Source organism: Lactuca saligna, chromosome 5, assembly GCF_052625555.1.
Source record: "Lactuca saligna cultivar CGN05327 chromosome 5, ASM5262555v1, whole genome shotgun sequence".
In the NCBI taxonomy this organism is placed as follows: Eukaryota; Viridiplantae; Streptophyta; class Magnoliopsida; order Asterales; family Asteraceae; genus Lactuca; species Lactuca saligna.
Window position 1 is genome coordinate 220466638 of NC_136421.1, and position 19104 is coordinate 220485741.

The following is a 19104-nucleotide window of genomic DNA, read 5'->3' on the forward strand; positions in this document are numbered from 1 at the left end:
TTTGTAATGGAGTTTTAATTTTATGTTATTAGGGGGAACATATGATTAACTTTCTTTATTATTATTTTTTAGTTAAAAAAGTTATTTTATCTTCGTTCTGACACATGAAATTCTAAAATTCTTTTACTTTTGTTTTGGAAAAATTGCAACCTAAATTTACATAACTGTCTGTTCTCATGTTTACAAATTATTGATATTATTGATTTTTATCCAAAAGGTTGCATTTACACTTTTTTTGTCATTTCTTAGCTTAAGGGTAGACGACATTTCTAACCGTGGGTAGATTTTTTTAAGTAATTAGAAGAAATGCAAGTTTGAGGCAATATATGTGAGTGCTCACCGGTTGATTACCCAATGTTCACTAGTTGATTACCCCATTTCCTTTTTTTGATATTACATTATTGCTTAAATATTAACTATGGATTTAAAGTCTTCTTTTGATATGTTGGTGATATTGGGTTCAATTGTGTTCTTTTTATCTCAATCTTTCCATTAAACTGAAATATGCTTTTCTTCATTAAATTTACAAGGTTTTATATGCATGGCACTACCAGTTAGGTCTGATTATATGTATTGAGAGAGTAAGGACTTGATTTTTTCTTGGTTTATAACAAAAACATAGATAAAAAAACTTTTAGGTGCAATATCGTGTGTGGTAATGGTGGCGGTGACGATGACAGTGACGGTAGGTGGATGGGGGTGGTGGTGGTGATAACGGGGGTAGGTGGTGGTGGTGGTAGGTGACAGTGATGGCGGTGACGATGGTAGGTGGTGGTGGTGGTGGAGGCGGTGGTCGAGGTAGCGGTGATATGTGATGGCGGTGGTGTTGAACGTGGTGGTGGCGTGTTTATACTTATTTTATTGAATACTATTTTCAGATTCTTTTTATATTTCTGAACTTTTGTATGGAATCACAGCTGAATATTAGGCATTGAATATAGTGGAATTTGATTGTTTATTTTATCCTATTTGCTTTTAGGCTACTCCAGGTTTGATTTTCATATTTCTTCTATTGTGAATGCCTATTATGTTGTTGTTTATCAAGCTCCAAGTGAAAAATGAGTAAAGTCAAACAAAATTAGCAACTACAACACATCCAAGTTATAATCTTACATAGCTTCTTTATTAATGCAATCACCTTCCTCTACAAACCTTTTCCATATGAGCATTCACCGTTTGTCTAAAGTGTTTTTTCGATTCTTTTATGAAAATTTTGTTGATTTGTATATGAATTTTGAGTACTTTTTGATTTTGGTACAAGAAATTCTATGTGTATTTGTGTAGGAGTGTATATCTATGTGTATTTGTTTGTATTTATGTGTAGGTTTGGATTTGTGTACATCTCTGTTTGTATTTATGTTTGTAGCCTTGTATACCTGTGAATTTATGTGTATCAATGTGTTTATATGATAGGTTTGTGCAATAAAAAGTATGATGCTAAAAATATATGTTTTGATAGTGAAAAAATGGAAACTAAAACCGAAAAAAAAGTAATCATTTGCTTGAGTAGTTTTATATGTTACCTTTCATGCCTCTGTTTTATTTCTATAGAAATGCTTTGTTTAGATTTGATGAATTCTAGACACGCTTGCAAAAAGAAAACATTAGTTTGAGTCTAATATTATAGTTTTAATGTTATTTTGTGTTCACTTACATTTGTAGGGATATGATCAAAACATAATATTATACTATATTTGCTTTTTTGTTTTAGTAAACAACTTATTCTGATAAGACTTTTGTGTTTGTTATCTTTAATATACTCTTAAAACAATAATAGATTTATACTAATTTTATTTTCATCTTTTTTTTCAAGAGTTGGGTGTAAATACATGTTTTGTCCAGTTTCTTGCACATAATAGGAGGCTAAGAAATTGATAGCTTCAAAGATTTTAAGTATAAAAGGGTTCCTGATGTATGATGAAGAAACAGATGGAATGTGTTACCAAGAAGAAGGAACTGAAGAAAAATATGAAGTTGAGGTAAGTAGAATTTTAAAATTCTAGGAGGTTTTTTACCACATGCAGTAGCCTTACAATCTGGTATAAGAAAACAAAGAAGAACACCATTTATTTATCTTCCACATTATTTTATTCCTTCACAATCTTATCATGGAATTGAATGACTGTTTTCAATATCACCTATTTTTATTTATGGATACTTAACATCATTTTTACTCGGTTTCATTTTAATACCCTCCAACCCCCGTAACGTGAGAACCTTCTCTAGATATTCAGAAAAGAGAGAAGGTGAAGGTGCATCGACAATCCCTTAATGAATTTATCAACTTTCAACATTAGTGGCACTAACAACTCAAATAAAGCAGAACAAGTTGGGATCTTAAAAAAAGAATTTCATTTAAGTATCATCTAAATACACATGATACTTAGATGGTTGACATTAATGATATTCCCATAAATGATTTCTTGGATGGTGTAATACATGGTTTCTGGGATAAGAATGTTTATGTTAATAGAAGAAATATTATTTAAATAAATAAAATAAATAAAAATTGAAGTGAAATTATGAATTATAAATTAGAATGATGGTTGATATTAAATTTAATGGAACAAAAACATTATTGCAAAATTTAGTGAAAAAAGACTATAAGTGTCAAATATGTGGAAGTTAGACTTTGACTAGCATGTTGACCAAGTTGAGAGAGTGTGACCATTTTTGTCATAAGTCATAGCAGGGAAGGGGTAGAGGCGAATCAGTCAATGGAAAATTGCTAGTGATCTCAGAAGCACAAGGAAGCAGAAGAAAGAAGGCCTTCCAAAAAGAGAGGAAACCTTGTAACGATGTATGAAAGAGACTCTTGAAAGCTATCGAAGTAGACAATAGTGTGTTGCTTCTTATGAAAAAGACCTCAATGTTATGTGAAAGAGTGGTGGGGAATGACTAGGCTCAGGAGTAAAGTCAACATAGTGTGGCCATTTTTGTCATAAGTCATAGCAGGGAAGGACTAGAGGTGGCAACTTCCTATGTTAGAGTTGCACATATGGTAGTTGGGTTTATTATAGACAAACATGAATTCTTGAGGATATAAATTGAAACTTAGCAAATAAGATGAATCCCCTCTCACTTATTTCTTTATATCATGATTTTGAGTAGTTGGGAGCTCTCCACATGTTGAATTTCTCTCTCTATTGGTGTTTTAAAGCAATGTATGGTGATCTAGTGGAGAATCTAACATTTTCTAATCAAATTTAAGCTTAAGGAACATATCTTAACATAATATGAGAGGGGATGAAAGAATGATGATCTTGAGTTCCAAAATGGAGCTCTAAAGCTGGAGTTTAAGGTTTAGGTGGGAGATTTAAGTCATCAAAAAAGATTGGGATCATTTGAGGTGTAATTCTCTCCATGTAGACTCCACTTTCGAGTTAGGATTTTGAGTGATAATTCAAACTCTAATTTAATAAGTTTTGATGCTTGTTTGTTTTCTAAACATCCTGTAGTGGTTTATATGTTTCTAAACTTAATTCTATCATTCACTTGATATAATTGATGTTTGGGCAAAAATCTAGTCATTAACAATAGAATCTCAAATTATGACTATGAAGTTGTTAAACTATTATCAAAACGATTCCATGATCATAAATGTATTTTTGTTGCAATAAATTCATATTGGATGCACAAATTTAATGAATGAGAGAATCAAATCGTGGATGATTGGAGTTAAGGATTCTATGGTTGAATTATGAACTTCAACTTGGATCTTAGCATCTAATTATGTAAATTCAATACAAACAAACTTATATTTAATGACATAAGTCATTAGTGGCATATTATTTTTTACGTAACTATATTATCTTTGTAGTGTGTGACATCCCCATTCTCACGGTCAGAAAAGACCGATTTTGTTTATGCTTTATAAAATCAGAGTACTTCTTTTAATAAAAATGTTGCGGAATTTGTTCCCAGAAAAATACGATAAATACGTTATTAAAACATTTTCGAAGAAACGTATTTTATTCATTTCAAACTGTTTGGGATGTCATCGTTAATACAGAAACATAAGCATAAACAGAACTTACATTTATTTACACTAGTGATCTACATCTCTTTAAATCTCTCAGTGTAAAGTGACTTCATATCAACACCTGTGATATAAATAAACTGAGTGGGTCAGGTTGGGAAACCTGGTGAGTACATAGGGTTTTCAACCCACAATAATATAATTATTATCTTTAAACAATCAAACAATCAACCCAATTACCCATCCCCATTATCTTCTTTAGTCTTAAGGATCTACCCTAAGAATCAGCTATTCCTCGTTTATTTATTCCTAAGGATCATCCTAAGGAATCGACACGAAGTCCATCATTACCAAGGCTTATAGAATATATCTGGTGAACACGTAGTTCGAAACCTCTGGTAAACACTTAGTTCAAAAGTAACTAGTGAACACACTTAGTTCAAAATACCTAGTGAACACACTCAGTTCAAAGATACGTAGTGAACACACTCAGTTCAAAATACCTAATGAGCACCTAGTTCAAAAACACCTACAGGTTACGAGCTTACTAGCGTTCCATCGGACCATCTAGTATCGCCCATGGTCTCCATCTATACTCCACTAGATGACTGGATCACTGACAACATCGTGTTATCACAAAACAACTATTTCATCTACCCATGTTTTACCCAACACATTCTGTAGATATAAAATACATATACAGTTTAAATCATTTAAAACATGTATAAAAATTTTTCACCCAACATAGACAGCAAGTATTCAGACAATATGCACACACAACATGTAATTTATATTAAAATACTTCATATCTATGTGTAAGATGAAAGGGACTATGCACTCACCTGAAATGTGGTGATTCAGCACTCGGACAGCGCTTCGATACTCTCAAAACAATTTTCCTTTGATAAAACCTAATACCAATACCACTAGGGTTTAGTCTAACGATAATCGCGACAAATTAATAGTCTGACTATTATTATTATTATATAAGCGTTAAATAACACTCAATATAACTCATAATAATAGCCCAAATACTCATTATAAGTTCCTAATAATGTTACTATATTAGAACATAAACTATACTAAAGATAGGTTAGGCGTAGCTCACTTACAGCGGGTTTTCTCGAAAACCGGGCTTCGCTGGAGCAGCGTTCCCGAGCCGAAAGGCTCTTTTCTCGGGACTTCGGGAGCCTCGGGGCTTCCTTCGGGTGCTAGGGGGTTTACCTAGGCTTTTAGGGGTTTAAGGGAGCTTAGAGAGAGAGTATAGAGAGAGAAAGAAGAAGGTTGAAGGTGTGAGAATGAATGGAACCCGGCACCTCTATTTATAGGGGTGCTGACTGGTCTACTCGCCGAGTAGGGGGGACCTACTCGCCGAGTTGGTCCATGTGGTGGCCTTCAGGTGGTGCCACGTGTCCAATTCTGGTGGTGCCACGTCACCCCCTATCGCGTATCAGCCTTCGAACTTAGAAAAATCATAACTTTCGCATACGAGCTCCGTTTTTGACGTTCTTTATATCCACGCGTAGGTAAAATCAATATCTACAACTTTCATTTAGACTCCGTCGGCTAATTCTCGACTGATCTCAAATTTAATAGTAGAAGGCGTTTAGACTGTTAAATGACCGCGAAGAATTCATAACTCCTTCATACGGACTCCGTTTTCGTCTGTCTTTTTACCGTTGAGTTCCTATTAATGAGATCTTCAACTCTCATTTAGGTCGCGTAAGCCAAAAACCGCTCGAACTAAAATTCGAGTTTCGGGCCGTGCACTGCTAAGCCGAATCTTAGAAAAATCATAACTTCCTCATACGAAGTCAAATTTGGGCGTTCTTTTTATCGATGTTCTTAGTTTAACATATTTTACGACTTTCGTTTAGATCACTAAGGCTAAAAATTCCTCCATCGTAAATTCACTATTTACGTTTCCCGATGCCGTGCCGGTTCCGTCGCGAAACTTCGACGGGCCATAACTTCTTCGTTATAACTCGGATTTCGGCGTTCTTTATATGTACGAAAACCTTGTGACATATTCTAAAACTTGGTTAAGACTATTTATTCTAAATAATCTTTTGTTGAAAAGTCATTTTTAACCCCTATTGCCTCTAAATTGACTAGCCCGGGTCTGCGGGCGTTACATAGTGACACGCATATTATATGTGTCACTATAGCTAATGAAAATACTAATTTAATGTCCTACTCCTATGAATAGAGCACACCTCTTTTTCATGAAACAAATCGACACAAATGAATAGAGCACACCTCTTTTTAGCTTCACTGGTTCACCACCAGTTCTCCAAGCCACCTATCCACTCCTCCTCTCCTCCCCATGATGATTAATGGAGCATCACCTTCTATCGTTCTCACCAACATCACCATAACAACATCTTGTAGTACGATATATATTTTAGAGGTCAATCGAGTATGTATGACACATCAAATGATATGTATGGCATGTCAAACTAGATTTATGTTATATTGAAGCGGATTATGGGTTTTCGTTACCCCCCATGAAGAACACGATCCCTAATCAGGTATGCATTCTTCAATCATTTCATTCTCCTTTAAGCACTTTACCATCTCCTCTTTAGATTCTCATCGTAGTTTTAGGGTTTTCATTCAAACGTGTAAAGTTCTAAAAATACCTAAGTGAAATTTCATTTTCATACACCAAAAATCATAAATTCATTTGTTTACACTACAAAAAAAACCATTTTACGACGCGCAAACCACGACACTCATTGATTTATGTTCCACAAAAGACAGTGACATTAAAAAAGTTTCATCTCTTCAAAAAATTTAAGGATTTAGGTCATGCATTATTGTGTGCCCTTAAATTAGTGTCTCATGTAAAAAAAATTAAAAACACGGAAGGCACTTTATCTAAAATGTGCGTCCTATGTGAATGTTGCTTTATGATTTTTACTCAAAACGTCATTCTAAAATTTTTAAATACCCCGATTCAAGATCTCCCTTCGTTCTCTTCTTCCCTTTTCTCTGCAAACCCTAATCATGATACCATCTTTGCTAGCGTTCATTCCCGAAGATCACAAAATGGCAACCATCAACTAGGGATTTTAAACCCTCACCTATTCTATCTGAAAATTTAAAAATCCCCCCTCTTCCAATTAGCAAGAAAGAAGCCCTAAGTCTTCCTATTCACCCACCTTCAGCACCTCCAACGCTTCCGTGTTCATCCAACCTATCTTTATCTCTTTATGCATGTCTATTTGCATTTTTGCACTATTTGAGTACGGATTTGGAAATTGGATTTGAGTAATTAGGAGTTGATTTTACTGCATTCTCCCAAGACGCGATGTATTCTTTTGTTTATTCAAGTTTGGGGATTTAAGTTTCATTTACATATTTTTCATTAGGTAACGCCTGCTACTAGGAGGAATTCAACCCTAATCTGTGCAACGATAATGGCGGGTACAGTGGATCAGATGTTGATTCAAATGAATTCGGCAAAATCTTATGGTGTTGACCTTGTTGATATCTGATTGGATAGCTTGAAAGGGTTTAACGCCCAGGAGGCTATCCAAACCCTAGTCAAACTTATTCCTCTCCCCACGCTTTTCACTTACAGGTGCTATTTCTACATACATCGCTCTTAGAATATGAATGCTGTCATTTCAGTTTCTTTTTAGTCCCCTGAGTTGCATGCAAAACATAAAAGGATTCAACTAACATCTACTTTTGGATTCTTGATAAATATTATGCATATTAAATGATCTTCTAATAGTTTATCTTCCTCAAAAGGTTTCCGATTCTCTATTATTTTCTAGAACAACATGGGAAGGTGGTCAATACAATAGGGATGAAGAGAGTCGATTGGATGCTCTGCGTTTAGCAATGGAGCTAGGAGTTGATCACATCGATGTTGAGCTTCAGGTTCCTTTTTTCTCTCTAGCTACAAATGGTGCAGCTGGTCATTAACTTCTTCGGCTCATATATAGGTATATAAACCATAATTTATTGCAATGTAGTTATTAACTCAGTAACATTTAATAAACTTATTTTTTCATCAAATTACAGTGCTTTTATATGATTTATTTATAAAAAACGTAATGCTTGTTTTCCAGGGTGAGAAAAAAAAAAGAAAACAAAAACTGGAAAATACTGGGATTGGGAATTGGCCAATGAGACAAAAACGATATAGGTAATTTAAAAAAGTGATTTTTTTTTATCTTTTTGAGCCATTTGTTTGCTTAACAATTTGTTAATTTATATAATTGAAATGCTTATGAGGAATCCTAAAGAAACTCATTACAGTGAGTTTTACAAGAAGACGTTTGATGAGTTTCTTGATCCTCTTGCATACACTCATTTCAATGTAAAGGTACTTGTTCTACATTTTTCTTACATGCTATAAAATCTTAGTTATATACCATTATGGTGCATACACTACACAACTACAGTAATGATGTCAATTCCATCTAGCGTAAAAGAAAATCTCCTAGGATATCAGGCATCATAATTCATGAAATTCTATCGTGTAATTCCTTAAGATCCCTAGCCTATAACTAGCATGAAATTCTATCATAATCATCATAAGCAAATAACATTGTGGGTATCTTGGGGAATACTTTCTTGCTCCAGCTAATCACACACATCACATCCATCCTTGGTTATTTTTGAAAAAATTTGGAAAAAAATTTGATAGTTTTTGCAAATCTTTAGCTTGAGTTTGGATTCACACGAATGTTTACCCATTGCTCTTAAACCAGGGCTCTGATACTAACTTGTAACAACCAAAAATCAAGGTAAACTTTTCATATTTAAAAAAATTTGAAAAATCCATAAGTTTTACAAACAAGTTCTCAAAAGTCCTATAATGAATCAGAGTATCCCAAAATTATAAAAACACATAAAACCCAGGATATATGATGTGCACAATCAAGCCTTTTCCTTTTCCCTATCCTCTAAAGTACCTGAAACCATAAAATCGAACTATAAGACAAAGCTTAGTGAGCTCCCTCAAAATACCCAACACAACATCTCATATACAATCATACATGCTGGTTCCACGGTCTTTGGACTGGACGACCCTTAGGTCTACAGTCATCGGACTGCATTACCCCTGGCCCATAGTCATCATAGTGGATTGCCTCCACCAATCAACCATCGGACTAGAATATGTCGGTATGTTGGCTTACAAACATAGCAGTGAAGCCTCAACCCAAACTACACTATGTCGACACATGTAATCAACAAATCATATAACAACAACATATAATCATGTAGATCTAATAAATCACTACGATATAGCAACATCCTATATACTAGGATGCATAACCTAGTGGGTCAGAATTGGTGCCATCGACCCACAAGTACAGTGAAGAAAATTCACCTTACAGTCTGAAAAATAAATGAATAGATGACTACTCCAAATACTAACTCTACATATTACCTATACAAATAATAGGGACCCAATCTCAAACTACTATTAAAATTACCCAAAATTCTATTAGGTCAAGCTTGATCAAATCCACGGTCAAAGTTAAAAGTCAAAGAGTCAACACAAGCTAAGTATCTCCTGCATACTCTATCACTACTCATGATGCAGTGAATTCCCTTCGCCAATTATGGGGGTCTAAGCCAGTACGCCATGCGTACTCCCATGGTACACCATGTGTACTCAACCAACTCCCAAAATTCTCATTAAGTGCTTATTCCCTTAATTCCTTACATCCAAGTCTCAGATCTAACACTAAATAACCTCCTAAATCATAAAGTTTCCAACTTTATGACTTTGCATGACTAGAAAGTGTCCAACTCTAGAAACCCTAACATATCATAAGATTCTAAGCCCCAATACTCATGCATGGATGGGAGGAAAGGATCTATATCACATTTTTATAAATCCATACACTTCAAAATATCATAAAAGGCTACTGATAAGGCCTAGAGTAGCTCATACTCAACTACATAAAGATTATGGGACCAAAATGCACAAAACTTAAGAACTAACAAGATCTTGTGAAGAGATCATCAACTTCAGAACTTTATACCTCCTAAAGGTTACTTAAGATGTGAAAATCCCAGATTTACATTACTTGAAGTTTTCTAAGCGCACTCTAATGACTTTCTTCCTTCAAGGATGGACACAAAACACTCAAATAACTTAAAAACTCTAAAATGAAAATTAGGGTTTACAAGGGGTCATTTAGGAGGATGGAGGCTGGAGGTGAAAGGAATTAAATCATTGCACCAGATTTCTTCCCTTTTGAATAGACATGGTTCATGGGTAACCTTAATTCATTAGAATAAATATATTTTAGTTTTTAGTTTTGAAATCAACATTCTAGTTAACCTTAATATGTAACAGGTCTTGCCCTTTATAAATGATGTTTTTGCTCTGATGTAAAAAAAGAGATTCATGGCATTTTTGTACATGTAGCTCTAATTTTCTCCATAGCTATATGGTTATTTTAATTTAAAGGATTGTTTTTTTATATACATTTTTAATCCTATAAGTAGTTCAATACTATCTTTATAGGTTTCAAGTTCTGTGAAAATGCCGAAGTCTTTGATTTTGAGAGTTCGTTCTACAAAAAACATTCTTAATTATGTGTAATTCATCCAACCCTACTCCAATCAATTGGTAAGAAAACAATTTGAAAATGCTACAAAATTAATAAATGATATTGGGTTCAAATGATTAAAAAGACTGAAAAAGAGAAGTGTTTTCTTACGGCATAAAAGATGTATCTTATTAAACATTTTGGAAGATATTTTGGTTTTAAATATTGATAGCATAGTTTCAAATTTTAAATTAAGTATTTTTTATGTATTCCATTTATCATCTTTTTTTAATCTTATATTCCATTTAAATTTATAAAAAACCCGACCAAATTTTCAAAAATAAATATTTTTTTGATAAAAAAAAATTTGTAGCTAAAAACAAAAAAACAACTTAATTTCAACAATTATATAATGACATTAAAAAAGTGCTTCAAAAACCAAAAGTGCTATAGTGATATCAAAAGGTGACTAAAAACATTTAGTGGTAGAGTTTTTAGTCACTTTTTTGTGCCATTGATTGCCAACGAGGATTTTGGTTGCACTTTTTGGGTTTCATTGATGCATTTTCTGTACCAATAAGCATCATTTTATTTGTAGTGAATATATTACAGTCATGAAATGATACATTAGGAATGATTTATATGAAAAAAGATGAAGGATTAATTTACCTATAAATGGATCTTGTAATTATTTGGCGATAAAGACAAAATTAGAACCTATGGAATTGGAATATTAATTCTAAATCTAGGTTATGAGTCTTCAAACATTTGAATTGAATTAGGAAAAGTTGAAATTCATCTATTTATGACCCAAATGTGGTCTAAAAGCTTTTGTGTAGGCTACACGATTCATTAGTAAGTGTATGAGCATTTTGAGCACTTAACCCCATATTTAAAGTTTGATGAAAAATAGGACCATAAAATTATTATGATGAACTTAATGGATTAAGTAAAGTGTGTTAGCATGTCTAAATTACTTCTAAATATGTTTGGGAACCCATAGCGATTGTACAAAAGATCACTATTAAAAACCACAAGTTAATATGCATAGTATGATGGCCAAATGGGAACGAGAATTAAAAAGGGTAAATTGTTGTGTAGAACGTGACGGGTAATGTAGAACGCCGATGCATACCACGACACATAAATACCTACTGATTTCTTTTCACAATTTGTCACTTCCTAGAGTTTGGCTTATCCGTTTGGTCTGATTTTACTTACATAAATATTACTTGGGTTAAAAATGTAACAATTTAAGAGTTTGGAAGTTTTATGCCCCCTAGGGGTATTTTGGTCGTTTTTAATAAACTATTATACACCTTATAGTTTATTATTAAAGAAGGTTTACCCTTTGTGCAAATTGTAGGAGTTATAAGTCATTTTTAGAAATAATATTGTTTGAAGTCAACCTTTTGGACATATAAGACACTTCGATTTAACTTGTGTTATTAAACCCCAAGTGTTCTAAATGTTTTAAATTGTGTTTTTTGAGGTTTGATTCGAGTAAGCTATATTTCCATCCCTTATTCTAAATGAATCAACATCGAGTAATCACTAGGCAAATTCATTGTCTAACTCAATTTGATTTGTATTCAGATTGAAGACTTAGTGAGGCTAGGATATGGCATTGACTTTTAGAAGGCTTTGAATCGTGTGACCTTATGTGCGATAGCATGGAATATTTGGGTTTGGAGGTGTCGAGCTGTTTTTGATGGAGACTTTATTCTCCCTCATGATCCTAACCGGAGGATTGCTAACGATGTTTAAATTGCTGTCTCTGCTTTCTATTCGAAGAAAACGGAGCCAAGTATGCAGGTAACCAAGTTTCTTGCTTGGGATCGCAGGCACTACCCGACTTATTTCGGTATTGCATATAAGTACAAGTTTAGATGTGGCCATCTAGACAAGTGAAACGGTCCTTGCTGTCGAAGTTTACTACTGGATAGGAATTCTCAGCGGCGGGATTGAATACCCGGATCGAATCAGAGTTCACGCCGCCCGTCCTGAACAAATAGGAGGCGTGGGCCACAGGTCGCACATAAGCCGCCGGGTCGCACGACAGAAGAACACCCAACATAAAGATGCACACTCCTCCATGTGTACGTGAACCTTTGATATGATACCTATTTCATACCTCAAACTTTTCTAAAAAATTAAACTTTCGGAATACTTTTTGGACCATTTGTTATTCGTTCAACTTTTAAAATCTAAAACATGTTAATTCTAAATATAAAAAAGGGTTAATTATGTATTTTTAAACTTCCCAAGCTCGGGGTGTTTCAAATAGATAAGACTTTTAATTTTGTTAACTTTCTAGACTTGACGTAAAAGTATTAAGACTTGTTGGTTAATGAGATTTAGTTACGGAACAAACGAAAAACTTAAAAGTTTATGGATCAATTTTTTCATTATCTTAAAATTATGTTCTAAATCCTTAATTACTTTTCTTCCTATTCATTCAAGCGTTTGGGAGCTAGAGAGATCAACAAAATTCGAGTTTAGAAATATTTGATGAAATTTAGAGAATAATTAAAGATCAAATGGTCTTTCTAAGCTAATTCTCGAAGTGAAAGATTGTAAGGTAGTTTTCTTATTCATTATTTTCATCTAGGTTTATGAAAGCTCCATGAATCTAAATTCTATGATGAAATTTATGATTAGATTGAGTCTTGTGTTAAAATTTAAGTATATAACACCAATATAATGATGTGAGTTCATCTTTTTGGTATAAAATGAAGCTATGAAGCTTTAGTGGTGGATTTGAAACCCTAGCATTATGAATTCATTTATGGATCCAATAGAATTCAATTTATGGGTTTGGATTAGTTTGTTGTTTTACATGTAATTCTAATGATTATACGTTCAAATCATGTGTTGAAATATCCAATTTTTTCAAATTTCAAGTTGTGAAGCTTTGATGGAATTTATGAGCTTTTCCAATGGTGGATCATTCTTGATCAATCCAAATTCAAGTTTGACAATTAATTAATGCTTTATAATGATTTGGATTATATATTATTGTGTTCTAAAATACTGAAGAGATTTTAGTTTAGTAGTCATATCTTCAAATTGAAGTTGTAATTTGATGATGGTAAAGATCATTCCTTAATCCATGAATTAAGGATTTTAATGATAATATTCGTTTTTTATCTAGTATTAGAAAACGAATTTAACTCTATTTAGTTATCCCAAGTCATTAAAGTTGGAATTAGAGTTGTTGGAAGTCATTTTGATATGTTATGGAGGGTTAATGGAGGTTTTAACTCATGATGTGCTATCAGACAATTCCACTCAACCGACTAAAATCAAAGTGGAAATTCAACTTGATCGAGTAAAATTTTGTTTGCACACATGAAAACTTCTTTTTGTTTTATCAAATTATTTTGTTGCTTCCATTATCTTCTTTGTTGCTTCCATTTACAATGTTAATTATCACTTATAATATTAATATTAGTAAAATGATTTTAATAAAATTTAGCTGTTTGTCAAAATGCAATTTAACTTGCTATCTTGTATTACTTGTAAACTATTAGTTACATGTGCTACATAGTAACCCTCAATATGAATCTATTTAAACTAAATTGATTATTAGTTATATTAATTAGTGTTTGTAATTAAAATTATAAATGGTGTTTTATTGCATACTAATATAAAAGACTAGGGAAGAATCAATCTTTACAAGTAGTTTCAAAATGTTGAGAACCACATATTAGAAAAAGAATGTGACCATAAAACCACGAAAAAAGTCTTTGTCGATTGGCAAAATAATGATAGATAATCGTTTAGGTACTTAATTTTTGCATTAAGCTATAAATAACACAAGATGTGTTTACTGTTTTAAATTGCCTCTTGAAAGATATATTTTTAAATTTGTCCCGAAACATTTGAAGTTCTAGATTCAGCCCCACTAATTCTAAACTTTATGTTTTGCCCCTAAATACTGATATACATACCACACGTATATGCACATATAGCCACATACAAATGCATAACATAAAAATAAATGAACATAGACAAACACATATGTATACCAGAAAACACAACAAACCACAATGGCCATTTTTGTAGTTATCTTTATTTGTAATAATCTTTTCCTTTGAATGATATAGAAATTATACTAATACTAAAGTATATATAGAAATGGTCCTTGTTGTATACCTTTATAGATATAGTCTAAGTTTTGGAAAATTGCCAAGTATCTATATCGTTCAAAATCAAGCATATTTGGTCCTTTAGGCTTACACCACTAAATTTTTATGTTAAGTTTATTGTAAAAAGACTTTTACCCTTCCTTTTAATATTATATTATGTTACCTTTGGTAGGCTTTCAAGATTATGCTAACCACCACACCTTGTTGCCCCAAGTTGTCGCAATTGGAACTCAGAATTCTTCGAATTATCATAGAGGAACTCCAATCAAACTTAGATAATGTTGGTAGAGACTTGGAAGAGTGTAATTTTAACACTAGTATAAAAATGATATTTGGTAACAGTTTTATTAAAATAGCTTAGTCATATTTTTTCTTATTTATATGGCTAAAGGTTATTTATGAGATTGTGGTATCGTTTTAGCTATATTTTAAGTTAATAATTGTTACCATTGCCAATAATATACACACAATTTTAATGTCTTATTTAATAGTGTATTGTTGATAGTGTTTTCTACTGATGAAATGTAGATTGTAAACAATGCTCAAGGTAGACCAAAAAATGATGTTACATTGTTAATCGCGTTATGAAATGTTGATTGTAAAAAATGCTCAAGGTGGACCAAAAAATGATGTTACAAATAGCAATTCGAGTATGAAAAATAATTTTTGAGAAGATTCAAGAAAGTTTAGTTCATGATGGCTAGAGAAATGATGTTATAGTTGGTGATTTAGATTTGGGTAAACTAAAAGAGGAAAAAGGTTTAAAGAAATTGTTTAAAGAGATCAAGATATTTGAGAAATTTTCACACATAACGTCCGATGTGTCACCCCTATCCACACGTGAACACCGCCCCAATGGGTAGTAAGTGTGTTGTGGCGTGACTCCGGCCACGGGAGAAGATTATTGATTTGATTGGGTGATGGTTTTTGTTCCTCTTCTCTCTTTCTGGTCCTTAATCTTCTTTCTTTCTCGTTCTCGTCCGCTTTCTTTCTCCGTTTCCATCTGATTATTCCCCTTTCTCATGTGAGTTCTTCTAGTTCTTCATAGTCAGCGCATGCAACGCAACAAAGGGGGAAAGGTTTTAAGACTTCCTGGGTTGAATGAATTAAGAAAGAAAAGGTATCGGTTGTACTCCAACTCAAAAGAATCCCATGCCCAATTTTAGTTTTTGACACAATAGGGCCTTAAGTCTCATCTTCATACATTAGTAGTTTTTAAATTTATAATATAGGGTTTTAATGTAATTTTTTATTAATAAAATACTTATTTAAGTTTAAAATTCTGTTTTTTTATTTAATGAAATGTGGTTTTATTTTTTATGTTTTCAAAAAATTTATTATGTTATAAATCACGTTTTTTTTATTTAATATAATGTTAATAAATAAATAAATAAAAGAATATTTGTGGAGTGCTAACCATTTACAATGGTGAAACTAATATGATGCAGATGTGACAATACTTTTTCGGTGAGTTGGAGGTGACCGTTTCCCATAACCTTAACCTAGAGAACCAAATGTGTTTGATTTTGAAACTATAATGATATTCAATTTCCCAAAACTTAAACTTAGACTAACTGTAGTTTAATGTTAATCACTTAAATTTCAAAAACTATAAAATAAAACGACTCTTAAGTTTGAGTTCTCCGAAATCCTACAGTCCTACTTTAGGATGATTTCGAAAAAAAAAATATATAATAATTGGGTCGCATGTCACTAGAAGCAATTTCACTACTTAATAATAATCTAACACATATGAAACACGTGGGAAACAGGTGATTCGTTTGATGAAAAAGTGTCGTTGGCACATAGTAAGTTGGCTATAATAATTGGAAAGGAAACAATGAGAACGACAACTATATAAGGACAACGTATCTCTAGAAGATATATTATTATTTTTTTGTATTGTATCTCTCACTATACACAAAAGATATCCACATATTATAATTGTGAATAAATGCGAAAAATGAGATTGGTCCCATTAATAAAAGGTGGTCCATCTCCTTCCCCATAATTGGGGTTACGTTATTAGCGCAGCAACTCCGGCAACTAAAACTTTTCCAGAATTCTGATCGATCATGTCATTGCAGTATAGTAACGTATATATATCTAGCTACAAAGTATTGCACGTTTAAAAGTTCCAAAGGAATGATGACCCTTGCAAGTATATCCCATCACTGTTATCTTCTCCATAATCACTCGGAGTTGGCGTCGTTGTCATGAAATAATCGTCAAATCCTGGAAATATCCCAAAATCCGGCACGCCAGTATTATTATAGGTGGTACTGTTACCAATATCATTATGATCAAGATTCATGTAGCTGAAGTCATTTAGAAACGGAGATGTTGGGTCGAGCGGCGGGGATTGGGAAGTCGACGCCTCACCATGATCCGTCTGAAAAGCTCCGTCGGAGATGGAAGGCGAAGGGGACTCCTCAGAAGAACTGGAAGAGGAGGAGTTATTATCTTCGGTGGTGGTGCAGTTGGAGTTGGAGATGGAGTTTGCAAAGCGAGAAGCTGCAGCTTGGATCTCGGAAGGAGGCAACGATGTACCTCCGGGAATGTCAGGGATTTGGTCGGGAAAGTTGAACTTGGCGGTGCTGCCACGGAGACAGTAGAGAGCGGCGTCGAAGGCTCTTGCGGCCTTTTCCGGTGTGTCGTAGGAGCCTAACCAGATCCTTTCACGGCTGTTTGGTAGCCTGATTTCCGACACCCATTTACCCCATTTCCTTTTTCTCACACCTTTGTACTTGGCGTCACTACTCCTGTCATGAGCAGATGGTTTTTCGGGTTTAACCATTGTTGTAGTGTTGTTACTTGTTAGAGACTTAGAGTGCGTTGGTGTTGTGTTTGGACTTTGCAATTGGCGGCTACCTATATATATGTGTGGGGGTGACTGCGGGAGTGAGTGGTGGGTCAACATGACGCGTTGACTGTTTGACCAATAAACACAGATGATACTAGGGTTAGTGCTTACGCGGTCTGGTCATCCACAAGAGTGGTTCACGTGCGTTTAAAGTATCCACAATGATCTCATCTTTGATAGCATATATGATGTTACTAGGCTAGCCCGTGCTATCTGTTCCGATAAAATTAACATTGCAATTGGAATCCAAACCATCCTGGAACTGTCACTTTCTAGCGCTTTAAATCGTTCCGGTTCATACTCGTTCCATACCCGTCAAAACTATATATATATATATATATATATATATATATATATATATATATATATATATATATATATATATATATATATATACTAGTTTATAACCCGTGGGAACAACGGTTACAAAATTAATTAAATTTTTATAATAAAAACTCAAAATTATTAATTATTTATTTTAAAAATAAAATAATAATTAAGAGATTTTTTTAGTTATATAAATTTTAATCATTGATTTAAAAAATATGTGAAATTGTATCATTTTATAAATTGTATTAATTTTTTTTAATTTTTATATTAATGTTATTAGTTTAATGTAATTAAAGTGGAAAACTTAAAATTTAAAGTTTGAAATGAAGTTGACAAATAACATTCATTAATTATGAGAGAAGACACATGACAACAGAAGAATAAATATATATTAATTAGGATGCCGAATAGGATGACACATGTTAAAAGGAGAATAAAACTATTCTTTTATTAGAATAAGGATATATATACTCTAATAAATAAAGGTTTGTTTGTCACATTTCATCTTTTCCTTCATTTGGATACATGACATTTTCTACAATTTTTAGATTTTCTATATTTCAGTTGCCTTTTTATTGTATTTTTCATTTTATTAAATTAAAATTACATATTTAATATGTAAGATAATATATATGTAAGGTATTTATTAGAAAATGGTTTATATATGTAATGTATTCAATACATTAAAACCTTATTAATTTTAATAATTCAAATTTTTTCTCATTTTTCTTATAAATTCAAAATTTTCAAATTGTTAAAATTTCATATTAATTTTTTTTTTAATTAAACCCATATAATACATGGTGTAACGACCCGTCTCTGGTATGTTGCTTTTATAGTATTTATTTTTGAAGTTTGTAAAGGAACTCGGCGAGTCTATGTCCCGACTCGTCGAGTAGGGTCGCGTTCTTGATCAGCTTATAGATCGGCGACTCGGCGAGTCCATATTCGGGACTCGGCGAGTCGGCCTGCCAGGTAGAAACCCTAAATCCCCGGGTTTGCACCCTATTTAAACCACCTTATCAGCCCCAAACTCGCCTCTTTCATCCCCAAAACGTTATCTAAGCAAACCCTAATCATATCATTGCGTTTTTGAGCATTCTTGGTGTAATTCTTGAAGTTTTGAAGAGGATAAGAAGGCTAAATCCAAAGAAGAAGAAGAAGATCCAAGTCCTTGCTCCCATCTCGGAGTACTTTGAGGTAATGATCAGTTTCTTCCCGTTTTGTTGATAGATTCCCCTTTATAAGCATATTTAG

The 19104-nt window shown here is 33.1% G+C and overlaps 1 pseudogene; it reads right to left on the reverse strand.

The window, feature by feature from the left end:
* Nucleotides 1-16512: 16512 nt before the first annotated feature.
* LOC145045010 (ethylene-responsive transcription factor ERF017 pseudogene) lies at nt 16513-17514 on the reverse strand (annotated as a pseudogene).
* Between the last annotated feature and the right edge of the window lie 1590 nt (nt 17515-19104).